The sequence below is a fragment of the Poecilia reticulata genome, linkage group LG16 (genome assembly GCF_000633615.1).
Source record: "Poecilia reticulata strain Guanapo linkage group LG16, Guppy_female_1.0+MT, whole genome shotgun sequence".
NCBI lineage: Eukaryota > Metazoa > Chordata > Actinopteri > Cyprinodontiformes > Poeciliidae > Poecilia > Poecilia reticulata.
In genome coordinates this window covers 5,564,825-5,577,706 of record NC_024346.1, presented here as the reverse complement: position 1 = coordinate 5,577,706, position 12,882 = coordinate 5,564,825, and the positions used below count along the sequence as shown (strand labels likewise).

The 12,882-nt window shown below is 36.6% G+C and overlaps 1 long non-coding RNA gene across 1 annotated transcript in view; it reads right to left on the bottom strand.

Moving 5' to 3' along the window:
* LOC103477696 (uncharacterized) overlaps positions 1-12,882 on the bottom strand; it is a 28,041-nt gene that overhangs the window by 14,581 nt on the left and 578 nt on the right. The gene's annotated exons all lie outside the window — the stretch shown is intronic.

Here is a 12,882-nt window from a genome sequence, read left to right as displayed (position 1 = left end):
AAAATTTTATTTATTAATACATTTAAATTCATTACAGTCCTACTCTAAAGATTTAGACCAGAAACGTTCATGCTCAAACTCCTAGGTTCATTAAAAATTATATTAAAAACCCAACTGTTAGATTTTCTAAGCATAATCTGATTTTATGGAACTAAAATATTTCCATTTGCATCATTTGTATTAAGCATAACTTAATTTTATGGTAAGACAAAATGACTTCCAGCCAGGGCAATCTGCAGAATCTGCTGAGAAATCTCTTGGTCCAACCATCTCTGTCATCTTCTCAGAACTGCCTTTAATGTGGGTAAGCCCCACCCATCTGATCCTGCTCGCAAATGCTCTCAGTGTCGTATGAAAGCATTCGCGACTGGAAACATAAATCTGCTCCATCTCAGCTGCATCCCTTTTTGGTGCACTTAAACCGAGATCTGATTACCACACATTTTGAAACCAAAATCGTCCTCTCTGCAAGCTTCATCAAAATAATCCGCAGTGTGCGTATGCGATCTGTAATCCACACTAATGGATCTTTAAGGGAGCACAAGGTGGGTAATGGCTTAACGAGATCAGTCCTGAGATCACAGAGTCTTTAGAGGAGAGTTCTGCAAGGTGAACCACAGACTCAGTCATGCCAACTTGTGTTAAGAACTTCAGTCATTCTCAATATTTGACAAATATTTCATGTCCATACGAAGAAAAATATGAGGACAGTGAATAAAATAACTCTTTTACTGCTTTTCACAACTATATGCAGCTCTGGAAAAAATGAAGAGCCCACTGCACTGAACCCCGTTTAAAACCTGATGGTTATTCCACCAAACATTGATTTCTGAATTCCTCCTGATTAAAACATTAGTATTGTTGTTTCTAAACGAATATGAACTTGTTCTCTTTGCATTATTTGAGGTCTGACAGCCACACACATAAAAGGAGAGAAACTCGCAGCCCAACATTTAACACTGGCAATGAACTCTTGAGATCAGGTCATAAACCTCTCCACCTTATTTAATCCAAGCTTAAGCCTAACAAACTGCTGAGAGTTGAGGAGAACTGGATCATTCACAATCGATAGAAAAAGTGTCTCTCATTTGTATTTTATATATTACATTAAATAAAGTTCTCATACAATCAGAATGTCATACTATGTTTTGTTAGGGTTATGTTAGTTAATTCCTTGTCAATTTGATAAAGAATCTCTTACTCTTTAGTAGCAGATTAATAGTCACTGTAACTGTAGTCCAGCTGTAACGATTCCTCGAATCATTCAACTATTTCAATTATTAAAATTCTTCGAGGCAAATTATCTGCCTCGAAGCTTCGTTAAATTATGTTTTGTTATTTAGCGCACCGTGTTCCAGTCGGATGATTATTTGTGTTGCGCAGCGCTCTCACTTCCGCCTCTGCATGACGAATGCAGTGTTAGCAGAATAACCTCAGATTTTTTGGTCCAGGGTAATGTGTGGTATTTCATTAATTTATGATAATATATGGGTTTTTATTGTTTTTCGGGGGATCAATACAGGCGAGCAGAGAGACTGAACACTGTGGGCTGCTCTGCCGTAGTAGCTGATGCTTAACGTAAGAGTAGCTTTACAGACGAACTGGAAAATAAATTTCATATTAGCTTAGTCATAACAAATGCGTGGCAGAGCATCGCGGCGGCGCATAGGTGGTAAATGTGTTTCTGTGTTTGACAAAGGAACCAAATCCAGTCGTTCACATGGACATAAAGGCTATAAATTGCTGGGAAAATTGAGTTAATCTATTAAATTGAAGATGAACACATGAACTAAAGACTGACGTTTCTTTTTACAAATGTCTTTGTGAGCCTGACTCTTCAATATGAAACTGAATAGAATTTCAGATTTTTGTATAAGTTTTTTGTCCAGGTTAATTTAAAAATTGATTTATTTTTATTACATCTTAATTCTCTAAGCTACAGAAAAGTAATTGTTAGGGATCCTGAAACATGAAAAATCGGGCCGATGTTAATATCCGATATTAACACTGCTGTTATGGCAGTGTTTATTTTTATTCGATTACATTAACTGATAGAATAAACTAAACTAAAATAATCGTTTACAACAGTCCAGGCTAAGAGCAATCCTATGTCATTTGATTGAATCTTGTAGCTTGGCTGCAAAATCCCTCTGACTTTTGAACACATTTCTTGATTCTCAACTCTGAAAGTCTCATTTTAAAGCAGACATTAAATCTACAGGGGGCTGAAAAGGTGAAGGGTTCAATCATCCATCAAGAAGGTGACCACTCCAACCTGACCTAATCAAGTGATCACTCGTCAATGCCAATTAGTGTGATGACACAGGAGGGATGTGGTCCTTTCATCATTACATCAAAGTTTCACTTTATTTTGCCCAACATTGATTACACCCACTCTCCAAAATGAGACAAAGCAGCTCAATCAACTGATGAACTCCTCATAGTACATTCAAGCCTCTCAAGACAAGGATGCATATTAATGCAATCATTCATTTGGTTTGCATTCATTTACAGATCCACCTGTAAACAAACTAAATTCATTTGTTTTAAAAAAAAAGATGATAACAAGAACTCTGGTGTGCTCAATTTCTAAAGCACCAGGCCTTAGAAATCCTCCAAATAGTCCATCACATCAGAATATTCCCAGGTTTGGACCAAATCAATGAGTCTTTCTGACCATGCTGCTTTGAACTGAGTGAGTGTGACGCAAGAGTTACTGCACTTCTTTTGTAAAAGAACTAAAAAGCTCTCAGTGGTCATATTTCTGCCTCCTTTAGTTCATCTCTTTTCAACTTCTGCCAGTATTTGATGGGTTTCCGGCACCCACAGCTCTCGAAACAACAGATAAATAAGATGTATACGACTGCCCTGAATTCACCTGCAGCTCCGACTGACCTTCCAGAGCGCTGCAGTACCTATAAAAGTTGCACATGAACGCATCAAGAAATGTACCGCACCTAATGGCCTGGTGTCACATTGGCAGAGAAAAAGAAAAATATGTGAGGCACGTTATTCAATGCTGACTTTTTCCTCTGACAAACGTAGTCAGTATTCAGAAGTCACTGGTTGAGTCAAGCAAACACTTTGGTTTTTTTTGTCCTTGCAAAATTTTACCAAAAGTTGGAAAATAATATACAAGTAGTATAAGAGGACACAGAAAACAAGAAGAAATCCCTGCAGTAATGTAACCAGTGAAGCATGATCTCCAGTGTTGTAGAAATAATGGAAAAGCAAAATGTACTGACAGCAGAAACAGGGGAGATTCTTCTAAAGATGTACCAGAAAAAGACAGGCGAAGGATGTTCAACTTAGCTCTAAAAAACACTGATAGATTGATAAGTTTGCTTCTGGTACCTTCTGCTACTTTGGTTGATCTATTTAAAGATTACTAGCAAAACACTTGCATAACAAGTGGCATCTATTGCTAAAAGCATTACTGAGCTCTTCAAAGAAGCTGCTGGTTACCACTGATTTAATTGACTTCTTAAGAAAGTTAAATTACTCTCACTGATAAAATTAGCACCTTGAAGAAAACATATTTTGCTACATTCACATATTCACCAAACACAGGATCTTTCCAAATTCAGGTTTTGACCATTTCTCCTCACACAAACCCAAAATGTGACCAACTTATAAATTATCCAACGCTGGAATCGTCTTTCATTTATTTTTCAAACTCAAAGTTTTTAAAAAGGACAGATTGCATTGTGCAAAGGAATCAGTGGCAATTACAATACTGCACACAGATGTTATAATGACAACTGTTGTTCACTATGTTGTGCGGCTCAGAGTATAACGATTATTATCTGGACTCTGGGGTCGATTAGCTAGCCTGCACTCTGCTGCTTCGCCAATATGCAATATATAAAATACTTATTTCTTTTGCTTTATATCATGTAATGTTATTCCCTCATCAAAAGCATGATGCCTTGATTCATTCATGAATGTCTGAGAAATAAATTAATCTCCATGGAAACCATTCTGCTGTGCAAAACGTCTGGGTGGAGTTAGCCCCGTCTTCGAGGTGCAGCTCCTCCGAGCTGCAATTTTCCAAGCTCCTTCAGACTAACCAGCAGCAATTAGCAAACATGTGATGGAAGTATGCATCTGCTGAGCTCATTATAGGAGCTGCTACTCAGTGAAACGCTGGTAAAAATGCTGTTAAAGGGTTCATAGAAGAGCCATGTTGTGATGACTTCCTGAAGGCGGAGCTTCAGAAAGAGCAGGAGTTCTTAAAGAGACAGAAGCCCAACTTAAAGGCGTTAAATTTATTTTAAGTCATATTTGATACGTGGAGCATTTTATAACTACTGAAGGTAACATAACTACTTGACTGTGCTATAAAATTACACTATGTGCCTAAAAAATACACAAAACTGCCCCTTTAACATGCCAACTTTTTAAACAGCATAATCTCAATGACAGCAAAGGGCCGGTCCAAAGGTCCAAAAGAGAAATAGCCAAGTGGTGAATGGACCACAAGCTGAAGATGTTACAATTAGAGTCAAACTTGGAAAATGGGACAAAACCCCTGATATGTGTGGTTGTTGCAGACAGACTCCACCATTTCCTCAGAATGTTTCAGAAACTGCTGACCTGCTGGGTGGAGCTAACTCCACTACTAGCCCTGCTAGCAAGGCTATTTTAGCTGTTGGTGTCATGCTGAGCACACCACCACTCAAAACCAAAATTTTCCTACAATAAATTCACAGAGTTTGTAAGACAATAATCACACACTGTGTGTACTAAGCTTTAAATAAACTGTCAAATTATTCAGTGGCACCAAAACCTGCAAAAACACCTCATCACATTTCATTTTTCTCTCAAAAAAACCCCACAAAAACAATAAATGTTTTGCATGAGGAACATTCCCGCAGCTGTTGTGAATAGATTGATATAAAAAAAAGCTCAAGTGTGGGTTTAAAATATACATTTACAGTTTTCTTACAATCAGAGCAAATCTAATCAATCTGAACACGGGCGCTCTAAAGATTACAGTCTAACAGCTGTGGAGGTTTTTCTCATTTAACCAGTCAGTCATTGAATTTTTACTGTCAACAAGTTTCTAAACTCAACAGCTTGTCATAAATTAATAGGCTTTGGTGTGTGAAGGATTTGACGCAATTACAGTTCGTTTCCATGATGGGAAATGTGAGCTTACATAACTGAGCTGTTTAAAGTTATGCAATTCTTCATCTTTTTCTCATGTGATATTTAGCCACAGGTCTTTCCAAATAATAGAAAAACATTTTCTACTAGTTTAGTATAAAAATAATTTGAAACTTTATTGAATCTAACAGCTTAATATTCATGAATGTGGACTTCCAACTGGAGATGTTGAGATGAAACTATTTCATAAGCAAACTTGTGTAATCAATAGATAATTACAGTCCACAGCATGTGGGTCAATATTCTTATAGAAAGTTGCCAGAAAAGGGGAGAGCAAACGTAGAATGAGGTCAAATGGGAATGCTTTATCAGTTTTTGAAATAAAAGAGCAGAGCTGCTTCACATTAAAATAAAAAATCTGCACTTTCACAGAATAAAACTTAATAAATAAAATATTTTAGAGTGCATTTTAAAGCAAGAACATACAATGTTACTATAAAGCTATGGCTGAAATACAGTTATAGAACTTCAACTGTGTCACCAGGAAAGACAGACAAGGGGTAGATGAACCAATGGACAAACAGAAGGATGGCGGAACTGACAAGTTAAAGCAAAAAAAAAGAAAAATGGCGGAACTGACAAGTTAAAGCAAAAACCAGAAAAATGGCAGAACTGACAAGTTAAAACCAGAAAAATGGGGGAACAGACAAGTTAAAAACAGAAAAATGGAGGAACAGACAAGTTGAAAACAGAAAAATGGAGGAACAGACAAGTTAAAATCATAAAAATAAAATGGACTCCTAAACCACTGGACAGGCCAACAGACAGACGGCTGAACGGAAAAACAGATGGACATGCAGACAAATGGCTGGACAGACGGATGGATGTAGGGAAACCCAGCTGGGTGGATGGACAACACGACTGAAAAACCAAATGATGGACAAATGTCCACCACAGAATGTTGGACATTTGGAAAAATAAATGGATGGACAAACAGAAGTGTAAATATTAATGACTGGTCCAATAAATGAAGACAGACATGGACAAATGGACAGATTGTGAAAAAGTGCGTAGATGGACAATATGATTAGGCCTGTCATCATGACTACACATTTTGCTGGATGATAAATTGTCCCAGAAGTTATTGCGATAAACGATAATATTGTTTTCTTAAGACCATTTTAACGTAATATAAAGTTAATAATGGAAACACATTCTCAAAAATTTATCAACTTTAAATTCTAATGAACATTTAACACTGGAACTGGAAGACATTTTAAATATGAAAGTAAACAAAGCAACATAAATAACAAATACAATGAATCATAAAGTCTCTATAAAAAGTTGTCCTAAAAGACATGGCTAGATGAGACCAAAGCACCAGACTGAAGACTTTCGTCATCCAGTTTCTGGTAGAAAGAGAGAAAAAAGGAAAAAGAAAAACAATAAATCATGTGGAAATTATTGAGTTTGTTTTAATTTATCATGTGATTTATTGATAAATTGCTTATTCCGACAGGCATAAATACGACTGCACAAAAAAACTTTCATGTTTCCATTCCATAAAGAATGATACATTCGTTCTTAATGTATTACCATACAATCTATTCACAGTCATGCAGATGTACTACATTAGGTAAGCCAACAACCACTGAACTGTAAACAAGCCTGACTGGGCCAAGAAATGTCTTAAAAACATTGTTCAAAGTTGAATGTACTAATGAGGAGAGTTGCCTGTGGTTGGATCAATAAAAGACTTCAAATCAGATGCCAGAAAGGTGGAAATAATATATCTATATGGGTTTATCAAAAATAAGACAGTTGGACTTACAGGGAGAAAGATGGAAGGGGAAGAAAAAACAAAAAAAAATCTAGAGGCAGTTTTTAGAAGACGGTTTCTTTGAGCAGAGGGTCAAGAAAAAGTCAACATCTTCTAGGAAGAACGTGATCTTCATGCAGGACAGTACTCCACTGTTTGGCAGCCAGTAAAGGCCTTAAAGAAGAAAGAATAATGACTTTATCCTCTTCCTCACCTGGACCATTAATAAAAACTTATGGGTTCTTAATAATGGGAGATTTAATGCGAAGGAGGACAGTAAACTTCTCTGAACAGAGCATGGGAGGCTGCAGCTGCTGCACAAGATCGTCAGCAGACCAAGATGGCAGAAGTCACCATGGCTGAAGGGTGTTAATAATTCAGTCATGTAATAATCTCCTTTATTAGTCGGCATGGATATTCCACCCAACCAAACTCTCACTTTCACTGTCTTTTATGTTCAGTTTTGATTTTTTATATTTTGAACTAAGAAAACTACTTGTCTAAACCTGTGAAGTTTTCAAACCATGAATGATGTTTACTTTTCTAAACATTCACAGTATCTACATTTCCATTATAACAGTGTGCAAATCTTTGCCGATATTCTGCTAATATAAAAAAAAAATCACAATTTTGCAATCATGGTACTTCCATTAAATAAGATATTAAATTAAAATTACACATGAATAAACATGTTTATGCTTTAAAAGCCTGTGAAAAACGTAACATCCAGTGATGAATGTAAACAGCTACATAAGATACAAACATAATTCAGCCATTAGAGGAAACGTCAGCGTCACATTCAGTTGTAGGAGCAACAAACCGCTTATACTTGTGAGCGGATATACGTATGCAGCATTCTGTGGAAATTGTAGAAGAAGAAGGCATTTTATTTATATAGCACTTTTTCAGCAACAAGGCCATTCAAAGTAATTCACATGAATTAGAAGAGAAACAAAATCAGCAACACAAGCACGAGAAACTACACTTTAAAATGTTCCAGTTGTAACCAAGTAAACTTGAAACTGTAGGTCTGAGTGGTTGGAAGGTTTATATAACAATAACAACACGTCTTTACTGTATTTTGGTGATAAAGTACTCCACAATTTGTAAGCTAACAGTATAAAGCAGCTAAATGTTGGTTCTCCAGATTTCATTCTTGTTCTGGGTTGTACTCCACAATTTATAAACTAACAGGAGTTTCTCCAGGTCTTGCTTTGATATTGGTCCTTTAAGCCTGGAGTCAGTTATTTTACATAAGAGCTATGGATTCAACACGTTCAAATGACACAAACTCTTTGTGAACACTGTGATGCTGTGGGCGCTCTGTTGGAGCCAGCAGCACTTTGTCTGAAAAAAACAAAACAAAACCAAACCATCATCCTCCTACTTCTTCCTGTCGTCTTCTTTGTCGTTTCTGTCAGTAGTAACTGCTGGTCACGTAACTCGTATGATGCAAAAGAAGTGTTTCCATTGCAGTTTTACGAAATGTATCTATTTTGATATGGCTGAGAAACCATCTCATCTTGGCGCAATTTTTTTTTTTACCAAAACACGTGAGTTTTTCCAAAATTGGAGCGTAATTTAAATTTGCACAATTCTATTGTCAAAGGAAACACAACTAATGAGATTTACTGTAGCATCTCTTATCATCTACATTCATCTGCACAGTCCATGTTTCATTGCAGCTTGTGAAGAAACAGCCACTGTTCATGCATGCATTACAGCCTATGGTGCAGAAAATCCCAGAATCGGGCCTCAGCCTCTTCACAGATCTCCATAATTTAACCTTGTGTGCAAACCAGAGCAGTGAGTGAGATACTTCAAGGTCACTGTCCAAGGCAGACAGGGGGATGGGGCTTTAAAGCGAGATGAGAAACCATAACTCAGAATGATTGGCCTGGCTGTGAGCTGCATCCACAACTGGTCTGCAGACTGGTTTCCAGACAGACCTGAGATTCCAGAAGTTTCCTGTTCACAAGTAGGACAGTAAACTTTGATTTCTAATGCAGCTCACACTTCCTGTAAAGTAAACAGCTTGTTCTTTCTGGATCGTACAAACACTCTTGGCACTGTGCAGTTTAATTAGAAGCATGAAAAACTTGGCATCCTGATTTTGTCAATACCATTACTGACAATTTGACCTAAATAGATGATGGCTGTCTTAAACTCTGCCAAAATAAAATAATGCAATTAGACTTAAAGATTTAAGAACTACAGAGAACAGCTACTTAAGATTGGCAAAAAGCTAACTTTTATTGGTAATTAAAATACTAGGGATTGTTATTACACTAGATTTAATATCAGAAAGCTGCAGTGGTTTTGTGTTCTGGGATCTCAACATTATTTTCCTCTCTGTCCAACATGATAACAAACACAACCATAAATTTCTGTTACAAAATAATAACTTTGCTCAAGGACTTTACCCTTGAGAGATAAAAACCAATATCAAATCAATGACCAAACCTTTGGACAGACACCAACCCTAAGAAATCATTAAATTTAATAAGACTGGCACTACATAGCACTGCATTTATCGTTTACTTTGTGACTTGTGTCTTTTACAATAAAGATGTTTAAATCTCCCATTATTTTCTCCACCAATATAATCATTGTGACAATAATTACTATAGTCATACATTGTATACAACTACAATGACTAGGTCATTATAGCTCAACCAGGTTTTAAACACCTTTTCAATATGGCAAAGTGAACATTTTGTCCTCACACTTGATGTGTTAGGGATAAGAAGGGCAAATAAACAGATTGAATTCACAATGTCAGACGAGAAATCTTGTAAAACCTCTCCATATCAAACATGTATTCAGAGTAAATAAACATGGCTGACGAGGAAGAGGCAAAGCAAAAGGTTGTGAACTTCCAAGGTTCGTCTGAACAAAAGCTCGACCCCCAAACTTAATGTTCACACTCGCGTGTGAAAATGGCTCCAAACAGAAGAGCAATTATACAACCATATATCTTTGAAAAGCAGAAGTGGAGCCTGCTATACAACCAACAAGAATGCAGCATGTGGTTTCTGGATAGTAAGTCAACAACACTTGTCTTTTCCAGCAGCCATTGTACAGCGCATACAGCAGTAAAACCAGCTGACCAAATATGGTGGAGCTCTGTTTATGTTGCTAGGTGACTGGCTGGGCTTCACTGGGGTTGCTAGGGAACGGGCTGGGCTTCACTGGGGTTGCCAGGTGAGGGGCAATGCCTGCTGCTTTGTGACATTACATTCCAGAGTTGTTTCCCCAAATACCAAAAAAATATCAACTACTTACTGCCAAAAATCAGCTGGGTGTTTTTTTTTTTAGTGCTCAGGTTGTTGTTGTTTTTTTGAAGCAGTAGAGACCCAAATGGAAGCGCAAAAAAACTTTCAAAAATTGAAATTTTGCTTAATAGTTCCAGTTTATGACTGCTGGATGAGGAAACGTATAGCACCAGCCAACAGATGAGCTGCTGTAGCTCAAAAGCTAAAGACATTAGTGTTGGTCTTCAGTACGACCGTACATGTCGTTTTGTTGGTCAAAACAAACAATCCAACTTCTATCAACCCAATCAACAACTTTCAAGCAGCCAAGACAGAAGCCACACAACTCCTCTTTCATCTGAGGTTTGACAATCAGCCTCCTCTCTGAAACGCTGGGAAAAGTCTTCAGATGAAGGTTGAGGAATAAAAAAGAAGAGCGGACTACCTCAAAGGTTCCCTGCCACTCAACAGGTCTTGTCACGGTTCTCCATGTGACACTGAAGTAACCCGTCAACCATGACATTCTCAGTGTCTACAGCCTTCAGCATGTCACAGCAAATTGTATCCAGTCCTGCCGCTGCGACCTCCAGACCTCTGTGACCTTTGCCAAAGAACGGATTAGTGTTTCAGACGGAAACCTCAACAGAACATGTGGTGGAGCCTGAGATCATCCTCAACCTTCTGCACCCAACAGTAAACAAACCCAGTCGAATAATGTCTTAATATGGTAAAAAGATTTAGTCAAAACCATGACAATGAAAAAAACGTAAAATGTAAAGTGCATTTTGTAACTATATTTTGTTGTACTAAATGTGACGATAAGAACTATTTATTTATGTTTTTTCAGGTAACATATTACAAACAAATACTGCTTTTGAAAAACAAGTCTTCAGAACGCCACTTACTTAAAAAATGTGATTTATATCACTGAACTGCACTCAGAGACTTACTGATATTTACTGATGATCTTGTGGAAAAATCAAAGACATTTTAATCTTTTTTATATTCACTGAAATTTATTGAAACAATTAATCAAAATTGGTGCCACAATAAGAAAATTTTCCCAATAAACGATATAATGAATTGTTTCTCTACTATGAATCATGGAGAAAATTGTAAAAATCAAACTTTGTATCGTGCTCAGAAATTTTTCACAATAAATTTTCTCCACTATGAATTATGAAGAAAACAGTCAAAATAACTTTTCAGTTTGTTTTTTTTAACATTGACTGAAATTTATGTAAACCATAAATCAAAATTTGTATAAGAAATTTTTCACAATAAACAATAAGCAATATGATTAAAAGAAATTTTATTTGTACCGTAATAATATATATTTTTTATGATAAATGACCACCACTACTGTAAACTTTAAATGTTTAGACTAAAAACAAATTCTCTGGATCGCTCTAAAAGAAACATTCGCCAAGCAAACTTCAGTTTTAACTTTAACAGCCTGTAAAGTTGTTAGACTGGAGCTTTTATTAGACTTTGACTTTTACTTACATGGCCAATCACTGCAATTAATATCAACAATTCATCAATGAAAAACTATTTAATCTTCACTTTTATAATCTTGACTACTCTCATTTTATGGTGCCGCTCTGCTGTCACCGCCTGTAGGAGCAACCCTAGGTCCTCTTGCTGCTGCCATGGCAACCATCTTGGAGGGAAAAAAAAAAAAGGAGCCTGACCTGATGTTAATGTGAAGTGACAGGCAGGAATGTGCTTGCATGTGTGTGTGGGTGGTTTTTTATTATATATTTTTTTAAATTAGAGTATGTAAACACTTTTCTTGTGCGCTTGCGTTGCCATGTGCGAGCGTGTCCGCGCTTCTGTGTGAAGCTCATTAACATCTCTGTGTGCCGACGCCACGCTTTTTAACCGAGATTTGGACAAAAGATGAGAGACTGGCGGCGACGGCGGCGGCTTTGAGTCGTCACCTAAAAGGTTACGACGGTCGTGTCAATTTGTTGTTTCAATCTGTGACCGTGAACAAAAAAAATAAATAAAATAAAAAGCTCATTGTATCTTTTTGTTGTTCAAAACTAAAACATCTGGAGATCATTAATTACTTCAGCTTTTGAGGATTTGTGTCTATATAGGCATTTTTCTTGGAAATAAAATGTTTTGTCCAGCATGGTTTCCTCCAGCAGCATTCGAGCAGATGCAAACTCTGCAGATGTTTTGATTCTAGAAAAGCCCCACCCACCCTCACAAAGTGATCCCTTCCCCCCACTTTGCTGCTGTGTGGCAATAAATTAATCCAGGGCAGAACTGTACATTTATTTTCCATCTGTCTAAAGAAGAAATAAAAAGAACAAAGTGGTTTAGTGAAATTAAAATGTTTGAGGTTATAGAAAGCAATTTTTTTGTAAACATAACTCTGAAGTTGAATATGTTTTTTTCTTCTATCTATATTTGGTTTGGTGATATTTTACAGGTAAGCTGTTTCAAAAAACTTAACTACATATCTATTATAATTAGTTAAACAGGTATAAGAAATTTAAAACTTAATTAAAACGTGCTGCTTTTGTTTTTCTTTATTATATTCTTTTTTCCAATATTCTGCTGGAATGTTTTCCAGCATTAAAAAACCAGCTATGCTGCTTTCAAAACTAATTAAGAAAAAACAAATAAAATTTTATCCCAAGTAGTTAGAAAGATTTGATATAATTTAAGGATTTGGTGAACATTTTC